Source organism: Alligator sinensis, unplaced genomic scaffold (genome assembly GCF_000455745.1).
Source record: "Alligator sinensis unplaced genomic scaffold, ASM45574v1 scaffold512_2, whole genome shotgun sequence".
Classification (NCBI taxonomy): domain Eukaryota; kingdom Metazoa; phylum Chordata; order Crocodylia; family Alligatoridae; genus Alligator; species Alligator sinensis.
The window spans coordinates 788,452-814,951 of record NW_005842182.1 but is presented as its reverse complement, the minus strand read 5'-3'; the positions used below and the strand labels follow the sequence as shown (position 1 = coordinate 814,951).

The 26,500-nt window shown below is 41.0% G+C and overlaps 2 pseudogenes; both read right to left on the bottom strand.

Annotated features, from left to right (window-relative positions):
• The window catches only part of LOC102384040, a 31,101-nt pseudogene extending 26,687 nt beyond the window's left edge, over positions 1-4,414 (bottom strand).
• A 7,183-nt stretch (positions 4,415-11,597) lies between these two features.
• On the bottom strand, positions 11,598-26,238 carry LOC102388110 (annotated as a pseudogene).
• Between the last annotated feature and the right edge of the window lie 262 nt (positions 26,239-26,500).

Sequence of the window (26,500 nt, the reverse complement as noted above, 5' to 3'; positions counted from 1 at the left end):
GAAAGAGTTGGGATTTGGCATGTCCCCCGACAGCATGATTGCTGAAGGACTTTTCTTTGCCACATCATCTATAGTGAGTATAAGGAAGAAATCGGCAGGCTTTTCCATATGAAATAAAATTGAACACTATTTTTTTGCCACAGTTATAGGGATCACGCTAATAGAAGCAAATATGAAAATAAATCTTGGATCCACATGCTTTGTTTTGCTGCTGTTCTCTTTTGCCTGATAACTTAGTATTTGTCCTTTAAAGAGAGTTTGCCAGTTTTTGAGAATGGGGTGCTTTTGTGAGCAGTTATAAAAATGCCAATACAGTAGTTTTGGTAAATTATCAACTGTGACTTGAATGTACACAAAACATTAGATACAAATCACTAAAGATAAGCGAGGCCTTAAGCGCAGACAGAAGTGCAGCTCCCGGGTCTAACTCATGGTGCTTCACAGAAAGCATCATGAGTTAGACTAATCCTCCTGCGACCACCGGGTTTCAAACACTCGGTCACGTGCAGCCTTGGTCCACACGATGGGTGATGGGCGTCTTACAGGCTCCCGTAAATGGCCGAGTAGTTGTTCATTCCAGGAATAGTCTTCCCCTATCTTGCCTGCCATGACTTTGAATGTTCCCAGTGGGGGGGTCGACTAGCCAGGGTCCCTCTGTGGCACATGGTCTGCCCGAAGGTCACTCATGGGGCTCCGTCATCCCTACACCCCGACCTCACACCACCTCGTTGACTCCCTTCCGTCTTCTGGGCCCCGTCCTCTTCCTACTGTCGCTAGGGTGCCTCTTGGGTTTCTTCCCGTCCAGAGTCTTAACCCTGGAGACTGTTTTGTTGATCCCTTCGTGGGCTCTTTATATTCAGAGGGCCTGATCGTGGGATCTACACTTGTCCCAAGCAAACCCCTGCCCTGCGGGTCAGATCCCCACGTGAAGCCCTACGGGCTCTACTCCACTTACTCCGTCTACATGAGTCTGTCCTGTCTCACAACCCCTTCACCCAGGGAAACACAAAAAAAAACACTAAAGAAAAACCACAAAACAACTTGTCTGTTGCTTCACTGAGAACATGGATGGTCCCCTTCCCTGGTTCCTTACAACGGGGTCCTAGGAGCCAAGTTCCCCTATGGTCTAGCTAAGGGATACCTCCCTGCTTAGACCGTATACTCATAGCCTCCTGCTCAGGTCATCCTTTCCTCCTTTTTCAGCTCCTTTCACGAGTCCTGGGCCACCCCACTTCTCTTCCTCCTGGAGTGTCTCCGTCCAAGCATCTCGTAGTTCCTGTACGTATAGCTGATTACTCTTCATGCTCGGGGTAGGTGCCCCGCTTTTCTGTAGCCCTTCCTGTTGCTCTTGTCAGGACTTCTCTGGCGGGGCCACCTCCTTCTCCTCCCCACCAATCCCAATTCTCCCACCTGCTACGTTGTGGGTCTTTGCCTGCTCCTCTCTGCTTCCTCTGCGGCTGCTGCTGTCGCAGATTGCAGGGGCCTGTTCCCTGCCGCTGCTGCTGAGCCTGGGATCAGGAGCCTCTTCTGACTCCTCTCCCGCTGCTCCTCCTCTCCTGAGGGGTTCCTGTAGTGGGTCCTGTGGCCAGACGTTCCTCCAGTCCGTTCTCTCCTCTCCTCTCCTTTTGCAATCCACCATTTTTATCTTCACTGGCCTGTGATTGCTGGTGATGTCACTGGCCGTCCGCAGCTGAATAAAGACGCGGCTAATGAGCTGCGCGGGTTTCTCTTCTTGCTCCCACTGTGCTGCGGCTCCTGCTGCAGGTAAGTGATTTTTTTCTTATTTTAATTCTTTTGTTTGTCCCCTCTCCCTTTCGTTTATTCTGTTCCCCATACCTTTCTTTTCTTATTTGGGGTCTTTCCTCCCATTCTCTCCTGGGACACCTCCCAGCCTAACAAATATTAGCTGTTGCATCAGGAGGGTTGGGGATCGAGTTCCCACTTGGAGCCAATTTAGGGAGAGAGGCTGTGTTTCTGCAGCCTCTTCCCCTAGCTCCACGCCCCCTCTTTCCTTGTCTGTCCCAGGATGGGAGAGGTAGAAGGCAGGGGAGAGAGGTCCGTTTTAGGGTTTTCCCAGCCATGTAGGAGTTGGTGAAGGTAGACTGGAGCCCCCACCTCGAGGGGGCAGGGGGGAGGGAGGCTCCAATCCACCTGCTCCACCCTCCAGCTCTGGCTGGGCATTGGGCATCCCCCAGAATGAGCTGCCTCTGCTCTCTTCCCCCTCACCCCCACTCTGAAAACAACTCAGATTGTGCTGGGCTGCATCAGCTGAGCCCTGCTTCTGGCATGCATAGACACAAGTTAATGAAAGCTTCACTTTCAAGCACCATGTAATGAGGGTTCAGATTGTTGTCAGGTTGGGCCCTTTTAAGGTACTCTGCAGCTGTGTACTTGTCTATGGTTTTGGCTGTAGAGCACCTCCAGGGGCCAGATCAGGCAGAAATTGTCACTGCTGTCTGCACCTCTTGACGTTTGGAACTGGATTTAAAGTTCTCCGTAACTGGAAGTGGCTTTGTTGTTTAGTGTGATGGCAGCATGCCGCCATCATGGGCACAGACTAAGGGCAGGAAGGGTTGCAGGGCAGACACAACCCTGAGACAGAGCCCCGGGCGGAGTTACTTACCTCTGGGAGAGACGGCGGCGTCGGAGCTGAGAACGCGGCAGCAGCTGCAGCCACAATTACAGTTGCGCAAGCCGGCATTACACCGGTTATTTAAGCAGCTGTTCCCGGTGAGGGAAACAGCTGAGCCAATCGCAGCAGCCGCTGCGGGAGAGTTCAAAAGCCCCGACAGCACCCATGGGCAGGGGGAGCGAGAGAGAGAGAGAGAGAGAAGGCGGGCAGCACGGCCGGTGTGCTGCAGCTCCCCCTTGGGAAAGGCACCAGCTGGGCTGCGCCAGACCCACGCTGAACGGAAGGAGGGGGGGGGGGGTTGAAAGCCTCTATCAGAGGCAGGTAGCAGGAAGCTCCCTGTCCTACCCCAGGTGGGGAGTAGAGAAGTACCAGGATCCCTCTCGAGAGGAGGGAATCAGGGGGAGCAACGTGGCATCTTGCACAGATTAGCAGGTCCCCTAAGGGAAATAGAGACAGGGATAGGTGGAGCCATCCCTAGGGATTGCTGGGTCCCGGACACCAGTCCGGGAAGTCTCCCCGCCCAGGTGGAATATTATTTCTAGAGGAAAAGGGGAGGAAGAAGGACTGCCAGAGCTAGCTGAGGAGCCAGCGAGAGTAGAAGGCAGGCTGGCCCAGTGATAGCGCTAGGCCTGGGTCCCCACAGTTAGAGGAAACCAATGGCAAGCAAGCCTGCAGTGCACCGCAGGCCACCATCCCACCAGCACGTGATCGGTTGGCAAGTGGACGGGGTGTAGGGGTGGCATAGCCCCGTGGAACAACAGAAGCGACAACCGTGAGTACACCCGCATCGGGAAACCCCTCGATCAAAGAACTCCACTGAAACCCTCTCACAAATCAAACATAACAGCAAAGTCGTGGCAGGCGGGACGAGGGGAGGGGCTACCTAGACGACGGGTGATACCATACTCGAGACGTCCATCATCACATTTAGACTCTGTTTCTGTTCATTTCTTAGAAAGACAACCATTACTTTTTTAAGGTTATAGAGGACAACTCTTTGTAATGGTTAACTTGACAAATGAGAACTTTTGGGTTTATTGCTGTCCCAAGTAATGTGATGTGGCCTAGTTAAATGGCAGTGGTTGTTGGCAAGTCAATAATTGAAGGTATTTTCTGTTCAGAATAATAAATCACAAACTTCTTAAACTGAGCTGTGGGCACCTCTTTGGACTTGCATGCTCCTTAACTTCCTCAGCTCTCAACATACCCCAGCAATTTGTTAAACAAGTGTTAATTTATTAATTAATAATTCCTATTTGTATGGCATAAAAATACTTTCTCCCCCATTCTTATTACTTATCTGTACTTGAGATGTAACAATACAATAGCTTCCAATTATTTGTTTATTTGGTGTTCAACAATCAGTCACATTTTGGAAATTTAAAGATATTACCCACAATACACCTTATATCAGGCAGCTGCAGATGACTCTTACTATGGATAGAAAGTCGCAAAATAACAAGTTTTCATTTCCTGTCATAAACTTAATTGGATAGAATTGAACTTATACAAAATTTGAGAAGAAAATTTTACTTATTAGATAACTGCATCATATCAAAACCTTAGGATTGTTCCAAATGATACCCTAACACTAATACCCTCAAAACTCTTAAATATTACTTCCAGCGTTTGAGTGGGTCTTGCTGACAACAGAAAGGAAGTCAATGGCATGTGGACGACATCTGTTAGGAAGCAGGGAGATATGTTGTACTCACGTGTAAGTCTTTCTGGATTTCCTTGTCTTGAGGCACTTACTACAGAAAGAAATTGGAAGTAGTCCATGTGGTGAGGGAAGCGGCAACCTTGTTCTCTATTCTGTAATTAGTGTAGTAAAGTAAACGGAAGGGAAACAATCACTCTTCACTAAGAATCTGATGTATTTTCTAAGTACACTCAACTTTTGCATTTTGGTTGTTTGATAGCAGATGCAAATTTAAAGAAGAAAAAAGCCTGTTACTGAATACATTAGCTACAAGTGTCCTATATGCAGGAGAGAACCAGTTTTCCAAATACCAGTTATCTTAACTGTTAATGCAGGACAGGCCTCCAACCTGCATCATTTGTAGGACAAGTGAGAGCAATGGCAACTTAATATAGGTAAGTGTTTTAATGATTGAGAAAAAGACTGAAATAAAATTTAAAATAATGTATATATTATATGTACAATTGCTTGTTTAGAGCAGGTAATCAAAAACAATTTGATTTTATGAATTGTTTTTTCCCATTAGTTTGGGTAATTGACTCTCTGCTGTAATAAATGTTAATAATGTAATGACCAGCTTCTTTAAACTATTTCTACTCTGTTGGTATAGGTGTTGTGTTTCTCTGACAGGTTTATTACTTTGTGAAGAGGTTTGGAAAAAAATTTCTTAGCTGGATCTTGTCTCAAGTTAAGTTTCTTCTAAATGGGGATTTTGTCCTCCATCTTTGGAGAACAGAATGAATGGAGACTGATTGCCACCTCTTCTATAGGATGCAAATGCACCTAGACCTCCTGATCTAGTGCAGCCTGTATGAGTGGTATAAAGGGACCTTGAGTTTGTGTTTTCATTTGGTAAAGTGAAAAGGTACTTTTATTAATGCAAGTTTGCATGGGTTGCCTCACAAACAGCTGAGTGTAGGAGCCCTTCGGCCATTGCTGCCCAGTGTACATCTTTTACTGACTCAGTCTAGATCCTGCTATAGTGTGAGAGTTTCTGCAGGGGATTGACATAGAACCTGCTGCAGAGGCACCTCTGTAAAAGAAAGCCCCTAACCCCTTAATGCCAACTTAGCTAATGTAGAAGAACAACAGTGCAGATGTGAATTTATATGGGCTTGGGCCTGAAGACCCATATACGTAAGTCTTGAGGCATTTTCTCATAATACTTCTTTGGGAAGGAAGAAAACCATTAAAGAACTGCTCAGAAAAAAGAAATTCAAAGTGACTGAGACAGGAAGATGTGCAAAAGGTAGTGAAAGGAAATAGGAACTTATTTTAGTTGAAAAATGGACTGTCTGATGCAACTAATAGGGAAGAGGCTGGAGAAAGAGAGGTTAATTTGGGCAAAAAGGTAGGAATAAGGAAAAAGGCCCTCAGGTAAGAATCTGAGTAAGTAAGAAGTAACTGCCCAAAAACAATGTTACTAATGGAGATTTTCAACAATGGGTCAGTTTTATAAGTGGTCGACTTTTGGATTTGCTGCGCATCCTGTTGAATAAGGATGCATTTTGTAAAGGAAACTACAAGAAAACACAATTTAAAAACGACAACAATGTGAAGTACTTTTTTTATACATCACATAGTTATGTTGTGGGACTTGTTACTATAGGAAATTGTAGAAGCAGGTTCAAAAAGGGATTAGGCAAATTCATGGAAGACAGACAGGTCCATTGTGAGCTATTAAGTAGAGTGGTCATGGATATATCCTGACAGCCCTAGACCAACGATGACGCCAGGGAGGGTATGTCAGGATTTGGATCACTCTAGACTTTGTTGCATTTAATGATAAAACTTACCGACAGGACTGTGGCAAGGGAAAAGATGAGAGCAGCTGCTGGGTCTCCAGTGGAAACTCTACTTCAGCATGTAGACACCAAGAACTAATAATTTGTTGTTATACTAGTGACTTGTACATTTTTCCCGGGTTTGGTCATGTGCAAATGTACAGTGATTATAGTTTCTCTCACATGGACTCTCTTCCAAATCATTGCTATACTGCAGACTTTACCCAAATACATCTTAGAATTGTAAATTATTAATCAGGTAATACTTTCAGAATATAAGGTCTTCTCAGACAAAATAAGACCTGCTTTTGAAACTTATAAAGAAGTTTTAAAAACATAGGTTTATCCCCAAATGAGCAAGCAAATGAAATGTAACAAGATGAGGATATTGTTTCTCTATTAATAATATTGTTATTTTTTTCTAGGATATTTGTACAGGTAGAATTTTAAAATATATAAATGTACCTGTAAAATCAATAAAATACAGTTTTTTTTCTTCAGCTTATCCAGTACCAAATTCTACATTCACATACGATGCTTTCAGTGATGAAGCAAAATGATTCTAGCAAGATGAGTCGTTTGTTAGAGAGTCAATTTTTGGCATGAATGAGACTCCAGTGTTAGAGTACGTTTGAATAGTTAGGACTCAACCCTACAAAAGATAGTCACCCTCACTGTTGGCATCATTTCAAAAGCAATTAAAGAGTACAGATTAAGGTCACATTTTTAATTGTAACCAGGAGGTGCTACTTCACTGTCAGGGCGGCTAGGATCTGGAACCAACTCCTGAGAGAAGTGGTGCTGGCTCCTACCCTGGGGGTCTTTAAGAGGAGGCTAGATGAACACTTTGCCGGGGTCGTTTGACCCCAGTACTCTTTCCTGCCATGGCAGGGGGTCGGACTTGATGATCTACTCAGGTCCCTTCTGACCTTACAAACTATGAAACTAATAGTTGGGGACCTTAAATTAGACTGTGAAGTCAATGTTAAGCAGGTTGATATTTTTCTGAAGTCAGGAAGTTAACGCTGACATTTAAGTGCGGAGTTAAATGAAAACAGATATTGGTGAGGTATTTTCAGGGATGGTCGTTGATATTGGTACATAGTCCAAGGCCCATTGTGATTGTTGTCATATTGAATGAAATAGTTTGAATGTTTGTAAAGGTTGCCCATTAGCCAGTTTCAGGAAGAAGATAAGATTTATCTCCTTATCTAGCTCATTGTTTTTGGGACTACGTGCAAAAGGTCTAAGAAAAGGGTATTTACAGTGATATGGAAGTCTCCCCAAGAATAATTTAAAAATGCTCAACAAAGGTAATTTCTGTTGAGTAAGATCCGAGCCCAAATTTGGGGGTAATGACAGGTTTGAGTAGGAGTGGCCCAAGATGGCAGCTCACTCAATAAAAACTGTAACTTACTGTCCCAATTTGGAGGTAACTTCACTTGCAGAACAACGAAGGAAGAATCGCAAGTGTAGGCCGGATCAGACTGATCACCTGAACCACCCTCTCCGTGAACACGAATTTCTTAGTTCACGCTGAAGCTGCAGAGCATCCGAAAGGGACTGAAGGAAGGGGACTTAGTCCTATCACTGCTGAGCCCAGCTCATTGAATCGTATTGCTGAGGCCAGCCTATTGAATTGTATTGCTGAGGTGAGCCCATTGAACCGTACTACTGAGGCCAACCCATTAAATCGTACTACTGAGGAATGAAACCATATTTTGGTATTTGGCTTCTCGGAATTCTAGGATTGTAAGTATATTATGAAAAATAATAGTATTGATTCAAATTTAACTTTTAGTTGTAATTGTAGTTGTTTTTGTAACACTAATTCTTATAGCATTGTTTGGGAAGGAAGTGCATTCGGAGCATTGTTTCTGATATATGTACTTATTGTGTTCTTAATGTTTGTGGTGTTTCTTAAAGCTAAGCAGTGTTATATACGTAGCAAAGAGTTTTAAAATAAAATTGTGTTGTATGAATTAAGTGTGTAATCATTGTGAAATCGTGCAATCAGCTAACTACTCCCCCAGCCAGTGCATCAAAACGAATCAGTAAATTGTGTGGGATTTTCTCTATTCCATAACCCACTAGAGACAATTGTCTGGATATTTTATTTTATTGTTTTCACTTCCAGGCTTGCCTTTCAGTTTCCCTTACTTTTTCCAACTGGACTGGGCCTAATGGAATATATGCAGTAAGTGTGAATGGGGAGATATTTTTTTTGAACATTAAGTTGTCTGGTGTTTTGTAGAACTGCACAGGCACTCAGAGGTCCGAGTTGGTGCTTTTAGTTAACCCTAGAAAATACATAAATGCAGCTCCTCTCTGTCCCCCACTTAATGCTTGTCCTTATTTATTGTCACACCACAGTACAAAAATACAAGGGATCCTCCATTCCTTCAAAAACCGATGAAGAAGCTGTCAGTTTTTTTGCAAATACTGAAACCTGGTATCAAAGGGGGCTCCACGGCAGGAGGGGGAGGTGCTTTAATTAAAATGGAGGGTGCTGGAGCATATTAATTAGCACATTCCAGCAGACTCAATTAATCAATTAATTGAGTCTTCTCTGATCCATTCTAATTAGCATGTGTCAGAGCAGATGTCCAGCATGTATATAGGTGCCCAAAGTTTCTTGACCTGCATTGAGCAGCCAACAAGTGTGAGAAAGGGCCAGGACAGGGTGTGGTCATGAAGTTGACCCAGCATTGCAGAAGAATCTGTTGTATTGAGCCAAATCCACTTGTCTTAACACTGTTCATTTTCCTTATGGGTTTTTATAAATAGTCAAGTTAAACCAGGCTGCTGATCTCACCAGATCTTATAGAGCAGAGTTAAGCCATGTTTAATAGCAGACATGGGAAAAGCTTCCAATAGAAATCCAGGTAAATGTGGTTTGTGCTTTAATAGGTGGCTGTCCTTACTTTGATTTTAAGTGGAACCGATTATCAATCGCATGCGGTATTCACTAACCACTGGTTATGTACTAACCACTGGTGCTACAATGTGTGCTGTGAGATGGCTCATGTATTCCATCTCAGAAATTGCTGCATTTCAGAGACAGGGGAAACAAGTTCTTGAAAACTGTCTAAATTGAGAATTTGCATTCTTAGTCTTGAGATGGATGTTTGAAGGCAATGTATACACAAGTTAAGCTAGTACATTTTTTTAAATGTATTTAAGAAAAGGCTCTGAAAAAGCAGGAAGTTTTGAAGAGTGCACTACCTAGTATTAAAGAACTCATGGTTTCAGGCTTTTCCATGTAAAGCTCATTTTTATAAAGTTATTATAGGCAACCCCTCTTAATGCTGTTTCGCTTAGCGCTATTTTGCTTTAACACTCATTTAAGATTGCTACCTGATTTCACTTAGCGCTCAGGAAGTTTTGCTATAGTGCTCGCTGTTGCCATCTTGGGTAATTAAAAACACTTGCGGTCACCATCTTGGGTCGTCAAATACTTTCAGTTTTGCTTACCACTCATTTCACTTAATGTTCGGTTTTCCAGGAACCAATTAAGTGCACTAAGTGGGGGTTGCCTGTACACAAAATACTACTTTTTAAAAAAGGAAAATTATCATGAGCACAGGAACTTTGTTATTTGACTGTCTAGTCACTTAATATGGAAAGGAAATCTTTAGCAATATAGCACCATATTTAAGAAAATGTGTAGATGATACTTGAAATGCTCTGCTCTATTCTTGTAAACAATAAGAATATTATAAATTGAGAGGAAGTAACAGGGAAGACAACCTAGTTATTGTGATTGTAGCAGTCTGGGTTATACTAGGTTGTAGTTATGCTAAATTATAGTTAAGCTAGTGTAACCTGGGAGGTACTCCAAGAGGTACCCCCTCTCTAATTGAAGGAATCAAAACAGGTGCACAAGCACTGTGGGAGGTGTAGGGACTCTCCTCTCCTTATAGAGCAGAGCCAGACCACCAATGGGGACTTAACCATATACCTTTTAATGAAGGAACAATACTGGGAACATAACCAGTATAAACCAGTGGGGTATAGGGGACACTACAATGCCCCGAAGGGGCAGGATTCAACAAAGGTTATACACTTACAATCATAGACATATTCATCCAGTTGACAAAAGACAGGCCTTTTAGAGCACGCAGACTGAAGGAGTGCCAAGTAGAGTGACAGTATCATTGATATGCAGTCCAAAACCATGTTCACTTTTTTTACAGTTACATTGTGTTGCTGATTCATTGTTGATTCTGTGACCCACTAAACCTGTTAGATCCTTCTCAGCAACGTTGCCCCCCAGCCAGTTATCTCCCATTCTTTATTTGTGCTTTTGATTATTCTTCTCTAGGTGTAGTACCTAGTATTTGTCTGCATTGAGGTTCATTCTGTTGCCTGTAACCTAGGTTTCCAATCTATCTAGATCCCTCTGAATTCTACTACTGTTCTTCACAGATAGAGGAACCTTCTGGATATTAAGATGTTTGTAATCCAAAATACAAGTTAAACATGTATGCTTTTTAATTTAGGGCACATTTTTCAGACCACATATGTAATGGGTGTGTATGTGTTATTTACAGAGGCCTGGAGCTGGCTTGGTATATTCATAGCTGGATAGCCTACAACTGCATTCAATAAAAGTGTGAAGGCTAAGATACTAGAAAAGACAGAATTATAAAAAATGTAAATCTATAATTCCTTATGGACTGGAAAAACACTAAAACAGAAGAGACTGAAAAGACATTCTGAAATGACAAGCCCATAACATGCTGGAATTTAGGAATTTAAGTTAGTGTCCTTAACATTTTGGTAGAATTATGCCATAGTTATATTGTTGCCTACTCGACAGTATGAAAAGCAATATAGAGAATGTGTATGCTAGCAACACTATTTTATATTTTTTTATTCCAGGAAATAAAATCACAAGAGAGATCCTCTAGAGATGCCGTTCATTAATCACTTAGTTAATTTGCTCTCAGATAACTTAGGTAATTAATCCTGGAATGTGATGAGAGACTCCTGCAAGATGGTGAGTGCTTTCCATTCCCAATTCTATGGGAGTTGAAGGCATTTATTACCTTGCAAGGTCAGACTCTACATTAATTCTCTCCTTAGCTCTGCAGGAATTTCAGATTTTCATCTGAAAATGTAAGATCTATTTCTTAGCGATCACCTTTTAAATTAATTTTAATATTGATCTTTTGTAATCATTTTTGAATTCTCATTAATACCAGGAATAATAATTTAGTACAAAATGCATTAGCTTAGGGTAATGAGCTCCAGGTATGGATGCCATAAAGTTACTTACTTGCTGAAAAATAGAACCTTAAAAAAAGGCAAAATTAATAAAAAGAAAAACATTTGCAGTCAAACAACAATTGAATTCTTTTGGTGTCTTATTAGGAATATAATCTAGGACTGAGTTTAGAATTACAACACAGTTAAATTCTGTTGCTGTAATTACAGTATGAGAGAAGTTCTCAAAAGAGTTGTGAGCTCTGGGGAACAAGAGGTCTGCAGTAATTTTTAATGACTACATCATTACAGACAATGTAAAAATGTTGATTGTTTCCTGAAAAGTTCACCAAAGGCTCTTCTCTTGATCTCTTCAAGCAGCTTCTTTTATAAGTGTAGCCAGCCTTTGAAAAGCCTAGAACAGAAACAGAAACACTCTTTATAAGAAATTAAAAGTATTTGTTAACTCTTAGGCCTACATGTTACACCTATTATGCAATTACCAGGTTAACAGCGCAATTTAGGCTTGGTACATGTGCAAATTAACTATGGAGCTTTAAAGTTACAATTGGCTATAAAGTTATTGCTGGAAAATATGTAAGAACTTTATAGCTGGTTTCTATCTAGCTTTAATTTGCACGTTTAGCCTGTGCTGCCATGGCAGGGTGCCTACAGCTGCAGTGGTATGGGGCACACCATATACCCCATGGCTGGGAGATCTGCAGTTGGGAGACTGCAGCTGCTGTGGCTGTGCCAGGAGACTGGGAGATTGCAGCAGCGTCAGTCTCTCAGCTGTGAGGGTGAGTAGGGTGCCCCCACAGCCTCATAGTTGGCCCTAGGGGCTCTCAACCATAGGAACTTGCTTCTTGCTGGTCCCTGCACCAGCAGTAAGGTATAATGGGATGTGATTCATGATCCCACAATCATGCCTCCTGCCATGCACGTCTGGCCTGGCAGGAGGCATGATTGTGTGGCTTGCACATTAGATCCTGTTGCGCCTTTACCTGCATGTGTAGAGGGACCCTTGTAGACCCAGGTCTGAAAGGTGTTTAAATAACTCAGCACTAGTTTTTGGGCCCGCTTGGTGCATTTCCACATGCACTTTACTGCAGAGTTGACTGATTAGCTCCACAGTAAAGCATCTTAGAGGACAGTAAATTAATTAACTCTGCCATAAGATAGTATTGTCAGGGGCAGTACTATCCTATGGTGGAGTATTTAACTGTGATGAAATGCAAGTGTAGATGGTGACAGGCATGAGGGTGCTAAAGTGCTAGGGCTGCATGCCACCTAGCCCCACACTTTAGCACCCTCATGCCCCAGCCAGCCCCTCCGCCACCACCCAGTGCCTAGGGTTGAGCCCTGTGGCCCCCTGCCCGGGGCTGCTCTGCTGTAGATCAAAGTGCTGTGGTCCCAGGCGCAAGTGTAGATGCTGCACCAGGGAGCAGCTGATTCTGGTGCAAACTGTCTTGGAGTTTTTTTCATTGCCTTAATAGCACATGTAGATACACCCACTGTTAACTAGAAGTATAAATTCTGATTACTCAGCCTCATGTGGGCATAGTAATTCCTCTTCTCAAGAACTAGAACCTGTCCATCACTTGGATTTAAATATTTATATTTAATTTGCAATTTTATCCCATGAACAAAAGGGATAAACTCAGCAGAAAATTTAAGCACATGCTTAACTTTAAGGGTATACTTATGTACATTTCCATTCAACAAAGCACTTAAGTATATATTGAATAGAGACAGAACTGAATTGCAGGCTTACATTATTAGCTAAATTAGAAGCTTTTGGTCTGCGTCTTTGCAATGCATTATGGACGTGAATAACTGAGAAGTATATCAGTCAGTAGGAGTAACTCAGACCTAAATGAAGTAAATTAATTTCCTTGAAAATGGTTTAGTTGACTTGTTACTTGAAACAAGTTAACTAAACTAAAACCATTTTTGACTTATTACCTGAAAATATATTTGGGAACAAGAACTTGAAAGTATGCTTAAAAATATCTAGACACAGATCGCGCAGTGTAAGCAGTGCCCGTCTCTACATCTGAAACGAATCAGATGAAAAAGTGCAAAGCCACATATGTTGATAGTTCAGCATACTATACTGTCTATTCCTTTGCTGTTTAGGAAAGGAAAAAGAAAACAAAAGGAAATATGCAGAACCCTATGTGTGGAATAGTAAGAGGGAACCAAATAGTCTGAAACTGATTCCATTTTAAATTGTGGTGATGTGTAGCTGATGGTACTTCTGTGGCTGGTCCCTGCTTGCTGGATTTAACTATTTTTAGTAAGTGATTTCCTATCTTATGCAGCAGCATAACAGCTGACTAGGCTACCAGCCTCAGGGCTGATTTTGATGGGGCAGAGGAATGGCAGCCCCTGCTGCGTAGGGTGTAGAAACTGCTTGTTATACCTCTGCTAATATGATTGTACCTTTCTCTTCAACAAACCTAATACGATGTCCTGGTAATGTACAATGAAATACCTTTCTTCTTGGCATTTAAAGCCATTGTGGAACTTTTTCCATGGACAACGTAACATAATTTTCTTTTGCTTGCTTATCTTCACTCCTCTGCCACCCAGATTTCTGCTGCTTTATCCTTATGTGCAGACTAGATAACTGCATAATGCTTGGATTGGCCATGACACATGCATAGTTCAGACAGTACTTCTTTTGTAAATAATGAACCTGAACCTAAAGGCATTATAACTGAAAGCTGGGCAGTTAGGTATTGCCTTGCTGTGCTTGCCAGTGCATGGGGACTAAAGACTGAAAGACAAATGTTAATGTTAATACCGATGTTATTACTGGTTTGTAGGTTCACTAGACTAGTACTGTGATTTTAAAATCCCTATGTAATAGCTGGACGCTGCACCAGGAGGAGGGTGGTAACTCCAGTCAGGTGTGTATATGACTTCAACCAATCCCACGGAGAATTGCATGCGCACCAACCAGTTGGTCTAATACTCCTATTTTAAACATATGAAAAAATTCACTTAGCATACAGCTGTCCTAATGGTACCTACCAATTTTACTTTGGTAGAAAAGAATGAAAGGAAAAAAAATGGGGACCAAGCCTCAGTGCTATCTCAATATAAACACCCCTAAATATAATCATGTAAACATATAAAACAAAATTAGATAGTGCCTTCATTTTATGACTGTTAAGCAGTGTCCTGCACTCACTTGATCCATCTGGTCTTGAGAAGGTGAAGAGAAAGAAACTCTTATGTAGAAGCTAGGATTTGAGTCAACACTGTTAAAAGCTTGATTGGAGAACAGCAGCATCTAAGAAATATGATTTTAACTAGTTAGTTTTCTGAGACTTATATGAGATTTGAAGTGAGATTATGAGTACTTCTAAGAAGTGACTGGGTAAAAATATAATGTTCAGTTCTACTTCAAGTTGGTTCAGAGTATAAGTAAGTACTTGAACTAGATGTTGGACCCTTCATTTTGATAACTCCAGAGATTTTATTTAGGTGCCATCTCTGCAAATAGAACTTGTAGCCTGCACATGAGGTGATGTCCATTTTATGCATTAATAATAGGAACATGAATCACCTGTGTCGCTCACTGTCTTTGATAGGAGTGGACTGGTTGAAGTAAGGGGAGATCCCACCCATGCCCAATGTGAGTAAAAGTCTTGGCAAAAATACATTTTTAATAAAATGAGTTAGTTCACAATCTGTTAATAAGAAAGTGCCATATTGGCAATACATTTTTAAAATAAACTTCATTAAAATGATTTTTCTAGGTGATTTTTTTTTTTTTAAATCAGAGGTGGTGGAGAAGGAAAGGAGAACCAGGGAAAAAATGGAGTGGCTTAAAAAATCCAAATAATTGTTGTGCCAATTATTCCATTTTAATAGTTTAATTTTTTTATTGTTAAAGGTTGAAAAATGAAATGGTTTCCTAGGGGAATTCTTCAAACAAACTCAGGACATGATTTAATTCTCTATTTCATTCCTTAAAGTCTACAGAATTTAACTGTGTTGTATGCTGCTTTCTTAAGTTATTGCTATCATACCAGTTGCTCTTGCAGAGTAATGGAAGTGAATAAAAAGGTCTGGGTATGTAAAAGTGCTAATCCCTTGTTGTAATAATCCTTACATACGAGGTGCTTTCAGCTTTTTAATCGCCCAATAAATTTAATTTCAAAGTACTACTTACAATCTAGCCTCGTGCATTAATAAATATTAACACTGCTGTATTAAATGTGGATACTGGGTTTTGCTTGGTTATCCTGTACAAGAAACTGTTGATACATTTGTCTTCCAATCTTTTGGCAATCACTGAAAATAACTTTTACCTATCTGTTTTGATTTGTAGTCTGTCACTATTTTATAGAAATGTCATAATGCAAGTATAAGGCACACAGAGCCAGGGGCCTGTGGGTGAAGAAGGCTGGCATAAATAAAGCCTTGTTTAAAACCTAGTGAGAAAAAACGCAGGTGGTCAATACTTAACCTATGGTAAAAAGATTACTTGTAAGTAGAAAGCAAGTGGTACAATCAACTGCACATATGTACAGAAAAGGTAGGGACAATTTGGAAGCAGTGAAGAACTGCCTGCTGCGAAGCTTGTACCGCATCCTAATGATATTTTTCTGAAGTAGTAAGCAGGTATTAGTGCTAATCAATAGCAAGTATTAAGAGCAATGATTGATCATATCTCATGTGTTCACTCTGAACACATGTGGGGTAAGAACCTCTTAAAGTGGGCATAGTTCATACATATGCGCAGTTTTGTGGTGTATAGGATGCATAGAGCCAGGTCAGGAAGCCTGGAATGAGGTGGTGGTGGGGGGAAGCCTGTAATGGTCTCTATGCACTGTCACCAGTTCCAGGAATTTCCTAGGATTTGTTAGAAAAGAATGGAACTAGCCTCACTCACTGGATCTTATTTTCCTTTTGCTGTTATCTCACACACCTCTGGGTTTCAAATAGACTCTGATGCCCATCGTCCAAGTTACTCGTCTTTGCTGGCTGTGCTCTGGGTACCTCTGCAGTGTAACAGGTCTGTAGAGCTGACCCTAGCAAACCAGCACAACGTTGAGTGTGATCAATTCATGGGTACAGGTACTTACCTCATTCTGGAAAGCCTGGTTTATAGCCACTCACTGTTCACAGGAAATTCCCTTGGTTTTAATCCATAGAAACATTCCAGCTTCAGGGATGTGCCAGTTTGCGAGACATAGGAGTAAAACACAGAGCAGTTTTTTCAACATTAACAGATACATCGTGTAGTTTTCAAGGACAAATGCTCCATACTTTAGCTCTAAAATACACTTGTGCACAAGATACTGGTTATAAAAAGCATGTAAATTCCTGTGTTAGTGAACATTTACCCAGTTTGAAAAGGTAAATGGTGGTTTCAGGCATGCAAGTCTAGTTTGTATGCTCATACGCTTTTTGGAATCAGGCACCAGCTTTTGAAAAATGTGGCCCTAGAAAATTATAGGCTGTCAATTATCTAACATAGAGTTAGTCTGTATTACAGATGAATGTGATTTTATAGAGCCCTTCAGTATATCCATTTGCAATCATCTTTTAAAAATTCTCTTAACTGTAGAAATACATATTGAATGCAGTTAGGCTAAGAGGAGAAATTTGAAATTTTGGAAGTGTTTATGCAAGGATCTCTTGTTATCATCCTAGATTTGTCGCTGTTCAGGGTTTCCATCATCAGCAATTTTTATTCCATCTGTTGGGCTCACTGACCTTTTAACCACTTGTTTGCTGCAGCAAGCATTGCATCCCGCTGGGTCCTATAGAGTTCCATTACCCTGGAAAGATGACAAACTCTGTTACAAACTCCCTCCACAAAGTTAATGACAATAGTAATATATCCCCCCCTACAAGTTTTAATAAATATGAGTAATAAAGTTCCTTTATAACTGCATTTGGCATAGTGAACACATTAGCCAAAGTTCCAAGAAGCCTCACACACAAATAGACTGCAGTCTATTATTAACTATATTCAAATCTTTCCCCCTTACTGGTCTTTTAAGCATTTTAATGCTATCCATCTCCCATGGGCCAGATCTCTGTGTGTGTTAAAGTAGTACTTCATGCATCTTTTTAGCCCCTCTGATTCAGGCCTAATTTAGCCTTCTATGCAACTTAGAGCATCCTCAGGGCTTCTCTGTGTCAGTGAAGATTAGTTCACAAGGAGCCAGCTAAGATCCTGGCTCCTGCCCTGCTCTCTTTCATTCCTGAAACACCACCTCCCTGTTCTCAGTCCTACACCAGATTCACATTCCCATAGCTTTCAAAGGGACTAGAAGTAGGGACAAGATCAGGAACTAGATCCGCAATCCCATTAAGATGGCATTAAAATGGATTAGAAGTATGGTCATCAAAACACAAAGCATATTTTTACTTATATGTGGTAGTTAGTGCACAGTACTCAGTAAATAAAAGGGGAAGGAAACCCTTTTTAAAAGAATCTGCACTATAGGAAGCAAAACTAAAACTACTAGGGAGCACTATTCAAGAACAAAACTAAAATTAAATTGACAAATAATTTTTGTTAAAAACCCCTTCCCTCCAAGTTACAGAAACAGAGGTAAAAGATGCCTTTATCAGCATTTTTTTAAACTTAAAATAGTAGATTTTTCAAACCTCTGATTCAACACTGGTTTGGTTTCAGTCATCTTTTGTTTATAGTGGATCTTGCCACACACAGGATAAACACAACAACTGGGTAATATGGACAGGTAACAGAAGGTTTTTGTGGGTTTAAAACAAATTTTTGACACTATATTTTATCATCAGATTCTGCCATAAAGCAAAATGGCAGTCAGTTTAAAGGTTTTATGTTTGTCCATGACAGCAAACAATGATTTGTGGTTGGTGGGTGGATGTGGAAAAGGGCCTAGGAAAACGACTACAGCACCTAATGTTTTAGCAGTTATATCAATATGTGACCCTTCTTGGCCCTTAGTGTCTTTTTTGAAGGATTGTTACTGAGGCTTCAGGGAGAGATTGCTCAGTTTAGTGGTAACTAGTACAATAACTACAAACTCATTGGCTATTTAGTCATTTCTTCTCCCCACCTCCTAGTACACAGAATTGATGCTCCAAGTATCTGATGTTCAGAGAGCATCTCTCTTGTAGGCTTGAATCCAGAATCAGTTTTTGCTTTTGCTATTAAATACAGTTTAGCAATAGTAATAACAACATATTAGCACTTTACTTGTCTACATGGTTCAGGAAACCTCCTTCCTCCCACGTGTGAAGAAGCTGTGATATCAGTACCTGAGAAAAAGAACATCAGCTACTTCAGTCTAGTAACTTTGAGTACCACCTTGTCAGTTAATAATCTCTTCCATGTTATTCATGGCAGGATGCCACTTCTGTCAATTATGGGGCTTCCTGAATATTAACAATTCCCCTGTTATGAGACATTTTGTGTACAAGATGAGATTACTTGAAATGAACCAGACAAAATTTCTTGTCCTGTTCCCTCATCTGTACAACAAATAATCCTGTTGTTTCAGACCTGTCACTGCTTTCCCAGTTTGCTATCACTCCAAGTCCGGTCTCTAAATCTCTTCATCTTCAGGATCTCAGATTTATCTAATCTGATCTACATGGGCCATTCAACCAGCCCTTTCAAGTCTTTTAGGCTCCTTTAAGTAACACTTCTTTTTCCATGCAGCATTATTTTTCTAGGACAAAGACCAGGAAATAAGGGTGTGATGAACCTCAAAAAATCATATAATTCAACCCCCTGCTTACAGCAGAACCAGGTTCCCAAACTGAGAATCATCCCTGTCTCGTCCACAGTTCTATTCTCACTAAGAGACAGTGAATGGGAATGGTGTGAATAAAAGTTACAGTACCCGATCACAGAAGAAGCTTTTTAGCTTCCAAAAGCAATATACATTTCTGATGATGAAGTGGCACTTACCTGTGTGAGAGTACTGGTGTGCATTGTTGAGACCTGCATATGCAGAATTACTGTCAATAAGAGGTTTGGGGCCAGTTAAAAAACCTATTCTCAACCTAGGGGAAAAGAAAAAGCATTAGTCTCAATAATTCTCTACTGGTTTAAGATGAAGTTAACAGAAGTGCACTGATTCATACCAGTAGAATATTTGATCCACTAACTTATGGGTTCAGCACTAAAACCTTATTAGGATCCATTTAGCATGTATATGACTATGCTGAAACTGGAGGTTTTGTAGGCCCTAATGCTACAACGAGCCCTGTGTGGGACCCTAGTCAAGTCTATGGTGTTCCATGTGTGGTTTGGAAAAACATACCGAGTGTGTCTACACATGAATATTAATGCGACACAATAAACTCTGGTGCAGTTTGAACTGGAGTTCATTGCTCCCAAGCACAGCATTTACACTTAGAGAAGATTTAAAAGACCTTCCTTCAGAATGTAAGAACAAACAAAATGAAAAGACTGCCATATTTTAAGGGTGATGCAGGGAAAACAGCAGGTGAGAATGCTTCCTTCCTCAAGAACCCAACATATTTTCTGGGTTTTTTTTCCACCAATGAGACTAATTCCTTCTAATTTCAATCATCTCTTAACCCTAAAAAGGAGCCAGTTTTTAGGTGATATCCAATGCTATCTTCCAAGGAGCTGTAGCACCACAGTAGGAACTCTTCACTGTAAGGATTTCTGTTTGTGTTTGTTCACCTGTATGTGTATGGACCTAACAGTGTTAATGGGATCAATTTGCATCAATGGACAAGAGACTATGTAGCACCCAATAGCAGGTAGAGCTTCACCTCCTACACTTCTGCTTCAGAATGCTGTCTGAGAATATCTTACCCAGGAGAGAGAATATTAGACAGGGTATCAGTCCTGATAACTCGACTATCAACATCCAGTGAGAGAAGTGTTGGTGTCCAGGGCTTAAAAGGGAAGAAGTAAATTATTAGCTAGGTTTATTAGCAACAAAGCATCCCTCTTTGACTTTTGCCAACATATTTACATGACAATGATCATTTCTAAAAATTGCCACAAACCTGTTGCTGAAATGGATCTTCCAAAGGAAGATCAAATATAACATGAATCAATGAGAAGCCAATACGCTAAAAAGGGACAGATATGGGCACATGTACATGTATTAGAACTACATCTGCTAAGTCAGCATTGAAAGCTTGTAGATCTTTAGCTAAAGGATACTACCAAATAATTGATCTTGAACAGAGTTATTGTAAATTTGACATAATTCATTTAAAATAAAACAGAAACTATTATACTGGTGAGCCGGATTCTGGAGCAACGGAAAGATGGGAGGGGAGGGTGCATGCTTAGTGCATAGATAATTCATGGGCAACCCTACCATTTAAAAGGTGCCTTGCTAGGTATCTTCAGTTGCTCCTGCAAAACTAAGAAGGAGAACTATTATTACCACAAATGGCTGATGTGCAGCCGAGTTAAGATAAGTTAAGAAGGCTTGCTTATGGGTATATCACCAGCTTTCTTCCAGTTGTCCCCACAGATTATCATGGTTCAATGCTAGGGCTTTAAGTGCTGTAACCAGGAAAATCTCCCTCCTCCTCAATACCCTTTCTTAAATATCCATTTAAGCATAAACCCTGGCACCCTCAGCAAAATTGAAGATAGTATACTTATTATTGTTTTCTAAGAGAGGTAGTCATTTAATGTTCATTAACTCAATATTTAATATTAAGTATTAACTCAATCTTTAATTATTTTAGTTAGAGTGGGATACTTAAAGTTCACCTCTCCCTCTTCAGTCCAAAAATATGCACTGTAGATACCAATGAAAATAAACAAGGCTTTACCTTCTCAAACTGCAGAATGTAGTATGGATCATCTTCTATTATAAGGAAATCATAATCTCTTGCAAGCTACAAAAGCACAAAACCAAGATGAATCAACATTCTTTGAAAGTTTTTGGAAAATACATAATGTCTGACAATAACACCTGATTCTAATATGTAACATTTCACAAGAAGCTCTCAAAGCTTTTCTCAAACATAATCTCTTTTTACAGACTGAGAAACTGAGGCATAGAGAAATGAAGTGACACACCAAAGGTCACCCAGCAGGGCAACAGCAGAGATGGAAAATAGAATGTAGGTCACCTGAGTACTGAGTGGCTTTAGCCACTACACCACATTGACACACTAAAGTAGGATTAGTTTTCAATTTTTTTGCTGTGATAGAAGATATAGCCCTGATGTAAACAGTGATTTCCAGGTAAAGATGTAGCCTCCTACATAGTGGATATACCATGGGTAAAATAATAGTTTGAGCATACTACTATATGTAGAAATACATGACTTCAGATATAACATAGGATCACCATTTGTGTGTGTTCATGAAGGTATGAGCATGCTCATAGAGGAGTATACCACCAGAGAGGCTTTTCTTACACCTTGAAATGTTACATTTTACACCGTTTTCATTTGGGATTTTTAATGTAGAATATATGGAAATACCCCTGACTACCTGATATACTTGTTTATGGTGAGTGCTCAGTGAGGTTCCAGCAGGGTTGCTACCATTTGCCATGATGTAGAGGAACTTGGGGGCCTTGCTCTTGGTTGTTTTTGCATCTTCCAATTTCCACCTGGACAGAATTGCTTTCAGGGCCTCTGGAATAATGCCCCCTTCATTACTGGGGATGCTGACTAAGTTGCACCCCAGTGGTCTTAGCTGTTTGTAAGAGAAGACATACAAGACACAAAATCAGACCTTGTGAATGATCCATCTAAGGCCCTGATCATGCTACAGACCTGTACTGTTTCCTCCTCTGTGTGTCAGCTGAGCTAGCAAACTATAAAACTGGAACGATTCTAAAGTTTGGCTGAGGTTCAGATATTCCTACTCCTTACTCTGCAAATAATTCCATTAATTTCAATGGTACCATAATATTTGGAAAAAGTGTTATCCAGTGTGGTCAGGTGCATCTGAATATGCTTTATTCTCTGGCAAGCCTTAGTAAGTTAATTAACAGAACTGTTCTGGCAACGTGAGATCCAAATAGGTAAAAACAATATGGTGGCCCTATTTCTTGGTCTCAAAATGAAACACTTTTCTCTTCCTGCTCCACTGCTCCTGCCACTCTCTGGCGCACACATCTATCTCTGACCTCTTGTCTCAGCTAAGAATACCACAGAAGGAACAAGGGTTGGGGAGTGTGAGCATTGAACAATAGGACTGTCCCATGCATCCTGCTAAAAAAGTTCATCTGCCCAGGTGTATTCACAGGGTGTGCTCTGTTACTTGCTGCTGCAGCAGCAGTAAGGCAGCCTGCAGCTGGCTGCAATCCCAATTAGGCACAACTGCCTGATTGGAGAACAGGGCCCAGCTGTGCCCTAAAAGAACAGGGGCTCTGAACTGCAAAGCCAGCAGCAGTCAGAGAGACAGTACTGAGGCTGAGCTGCTGCTCAGAACACCTTGTAGGTAAGGGAAGAAATATGGGAATGGCAGGAGGTTCCTTGTCCTGGGTACGACAGAAAACTGCACCCTGCTGGGGAAGGATGGCCTGGTGGGGCTACCTGTGGCAGGGTAGTCCCTGCAAATGACAGGCCAGCCACCTCCCAGTGAAAGGCGAGTATGGGGCACCTTCTAACCCCAGCTCCACATCCCTGGTGGGTAGTAAGGCCGAGCAGGGGGAGCCCAGACTTGCTGCAAGTGCTGAGGCAGGGCCCAGGTCAGGTGGAGGGACCTGAGACAGTGCCCAGAAACACAGATCTCACAGATGAGTTTTATGGGTCCACATAGGAGCCAGGAGAGGCTCCAGGGGGGTGGGGCCCTAAGTCTTGGGGACCTATTAGTGAGGCTCCTGGGCAAAGGGGTAAGGGGGGGTAAGGGGATGGGGCCTTGAGCCCTGATCCTGGTAGTATGGGCCTGGGGCCCAGAAGGGGACTTGGAGACCTGAGTTGAGGAGGGGTTGGAGCCCCTTGATCAGATGGGGCTTGGAGCCCTGAATTGAGAGAGGCTGGGAGCCCGAGTGATAGGCCAGATAAGTAGGCTGGGTGTCAGGCCATGGAACATCTGCAAGGCACTAGGACTACGAGCTCCAGAGTGGTGTGAGAGTCCTGTGTGAGACTCTAGAGCTCAGGTCCCAGTGTGAAGCACTGGAGGAACATCTGCAAAGCATGGGACACAGTCTGGGGGGGTGGGGGGTGGCAGAGCTGTGTACATAGGCCCTAGGGCAAGCAAATGGGCAGCCTCCTGCCTTGTTAACATCAATCTATTGTATCATCTAAGGCATTGCGGGTGAAGTAGGTGGGCGGTTAGCCCAGAAACAGGTGGGCAGGCCAACGACTGATGGGCCCCAGGACACCCACTTGTTATACCAGGACAGAAGTTGAAAGCAGGACTGTTCTTGTGAAAAAGGACTGTATGGTAACAGAGAAACAACCCTGTAGTTGACTGATGTGAGTCACCCTGTCACAATTACAGGGCTTGATGTATTTCTGACCAGAACCCTATAGGAACAAGGCCATGTCGATTTTCCCCCGCCCCCCCGCTTGTTGAGGTAGAACAATATTTGTCCCATTCTTGAAGCAGATATGGGATTACAGTATCCCTTGAATCAACCATGCTTACCCTCACTGGTCTGACAAAGTTTTAAGTACTTTTAGGAGCTGTGACATGTAAATACACCTTGCTAGATAGCTTTCTTGAATCAAAGTACTAGTTAGTCTTAACAAGCAGATAAATACACAGTTTGAAATGAAAGATTTTAAAAACAAGACGACATCTGTATGCATGTCTATCTTACCTAAGCCTTCCAAACAGGTACTTAGCTCCTGGACAGAGTGCATTTTAAAACTGGTAATAATACTTGATTGGTTGGATCTCATTTCTTTGCAAAAGGAACATGGACATGTTTGGGGGTCCAGACTATACTCACTGCTGCCACTGTCCCAGGATAGGTGAATCCATCTAAAAGGACAGTATCTCCAGGGTTAATGAGCATATCAAATACCTGAAAAAGAAGAATATTTTATATTTTTACAACCAGAGTTTGGCCTTGTACAATCTCAGTAATTGCCCATGATCTAATTGGAAGTTAAATCTAATTCATAGACTCATAGATTTTAAGGTTGGAAGGGACCTCAGAAGATCATCGGGTCCAGCCAATTGAAAAAGATGTTAAAAGTAAAATTTCCGTTAGATAGGAAAACAAAATATTTCATGCATTCTGCCTAGCCTCTCTAATTTCCTGACTAGGGGGAATTTTTTCCACAAAAAATACACAAGTGCTATAAACTCGATCTAGGGTAAAATTCTGACCTAGCTGGTCTAGAAACCTAAGTCTTGTTGGAAATCAGTGGGACATGTAATCCTAAGTGACTAAATCACTTTGGAAAAGGGCATTGAGGCTACCAAGACACTTGGGTGCATTTCAAATTATAGTTCAATTTTTGTTGAGCAAACACATTTATTAAAATAATAACCAAAAGACTGAATTCCTAGTATGGAACTGCCCTAAGTTCATTACATTTTGTGGACATCTGAAAGAGCTTGTGGTTTGTGTAGCAGGGTTACTTTCTGACACTAGCTAGCAAGACGGTTTTTCACATACAGACACTATCCACATGGGTATGTTTTCTCAGTCTTACTTTGTGAAGTCCTTCCTGGCTGCCAGTGGTGACATATAGTTCCATCTGTCCCTGCTCAGGGCTGTAGTTGGCTGTGGGAGGACTGTGAAGACTCTTCTGTAAATCCTTTAGCCAGGACAACAGTTCTGCAGTTCTGCAACACAAGTTTCATCTTTTTATCCCTAATCATTAGCTGATCAAAATCAAGGAATGCTTTCATTACAGTTTGTAAATTCAATCACAGATAGAAAATATAGGGTACTAGAGGGCTCTTTAATCTAGTGGATTCATTTGATGGATTTTCCTATCACCTAACATACTCAAGTCAAGACTGGATGAGTATCTGGAAGACATGCTTTAGCTGTAATGATATGAATTGGTCTGTGTTATACAGGAGTTCAGAGTAGATGATATAATAAGCCTTTCTGGCTTGAAAAAAATCTGTGAATTATTAGAATTTTTAATACCTTGTTCACCACAAATACATTTACTTTAGAATACTTCACAATATCCTTAGAGTTAATTTCTTGAGTCATAAGTGTTCTCTGACTTGTTAAAAACCTCTGTGGGTACTACATATTATGCTAGCACTAGTTTAAATTATAGGTAATTTCCGAGAATCACTAGAGAGTGAATAAAGACTGTCCATAAAACAAGAAAAGTGTAATAAACAGGCCTTTTACATAAACTCTTTTTAAAAACTCTATGAAGAATTAAGTTAATCAGCAGAATAATAGAAAAATACTTCCCAGTGGCACACAATGGAAAAAATTAAACTAAAGCAAAATTTAACTCATTACCATTATAATAAATATATTTGCTAAATAAATAATAATAAACAAGACACAGTAAATTGCTGCAGGTTTATTTATGTGTCCCAAAAAACAGGGATAAATGGTATTTTGAGTGTTTTGGACCTTGCTGTTGTTGTTAGAAAATATAATCACTATTCTATTTTCGGTTATGTCAGTGACAGCAGAATAGTGTAGCAAGGATCTAAAGATGCCATATGACGAAACGTACAATGGACCATAATGCGAAGACAGAATACAACATATGACTGGTATCTACAGTCTTGATTATAGGGCAGTGGAAGGGGAGGGAGGATTATTTTTTTCTGCTAGTTACCCTTCGGAGGCTGAATACTGGAGAGCTTTCTTCATGAAATTCTCTCCAAGTTTAATGTTGGTGTCATGTTTTGTTATGAACTTGGCTGCCTTAAATGGAAAAGTATTGGGATTTGGATTGCCTCCAGCCAAGGAAATAAATGATAGTGGGGAATTATGCATCAGTCGACCTACAGTAAATGTTGAGGAGGACCAGTTTGGAGAAGAGATTAGCATTCTTGAGCATAAAATGAACACCAAGTAACAGCAAATAACAGCGCGAAACACTATTCAAATGATAAATTCAAATACAAGAAAAGAAACAATCTGCACTTCTGGGTCTCTGTTTTTTTGAAAACCTGTCTCCAATTTTACATCATACTTAAAATAGAAGTACAGTTCATGGCATTTAGAAACCTAATTGCTTGATCTGTATGTGTGCAGAAGTGGAACTCTGTTTATTTGTGGTATTGTGTGTTAGCTGCTCTATAAACACAGC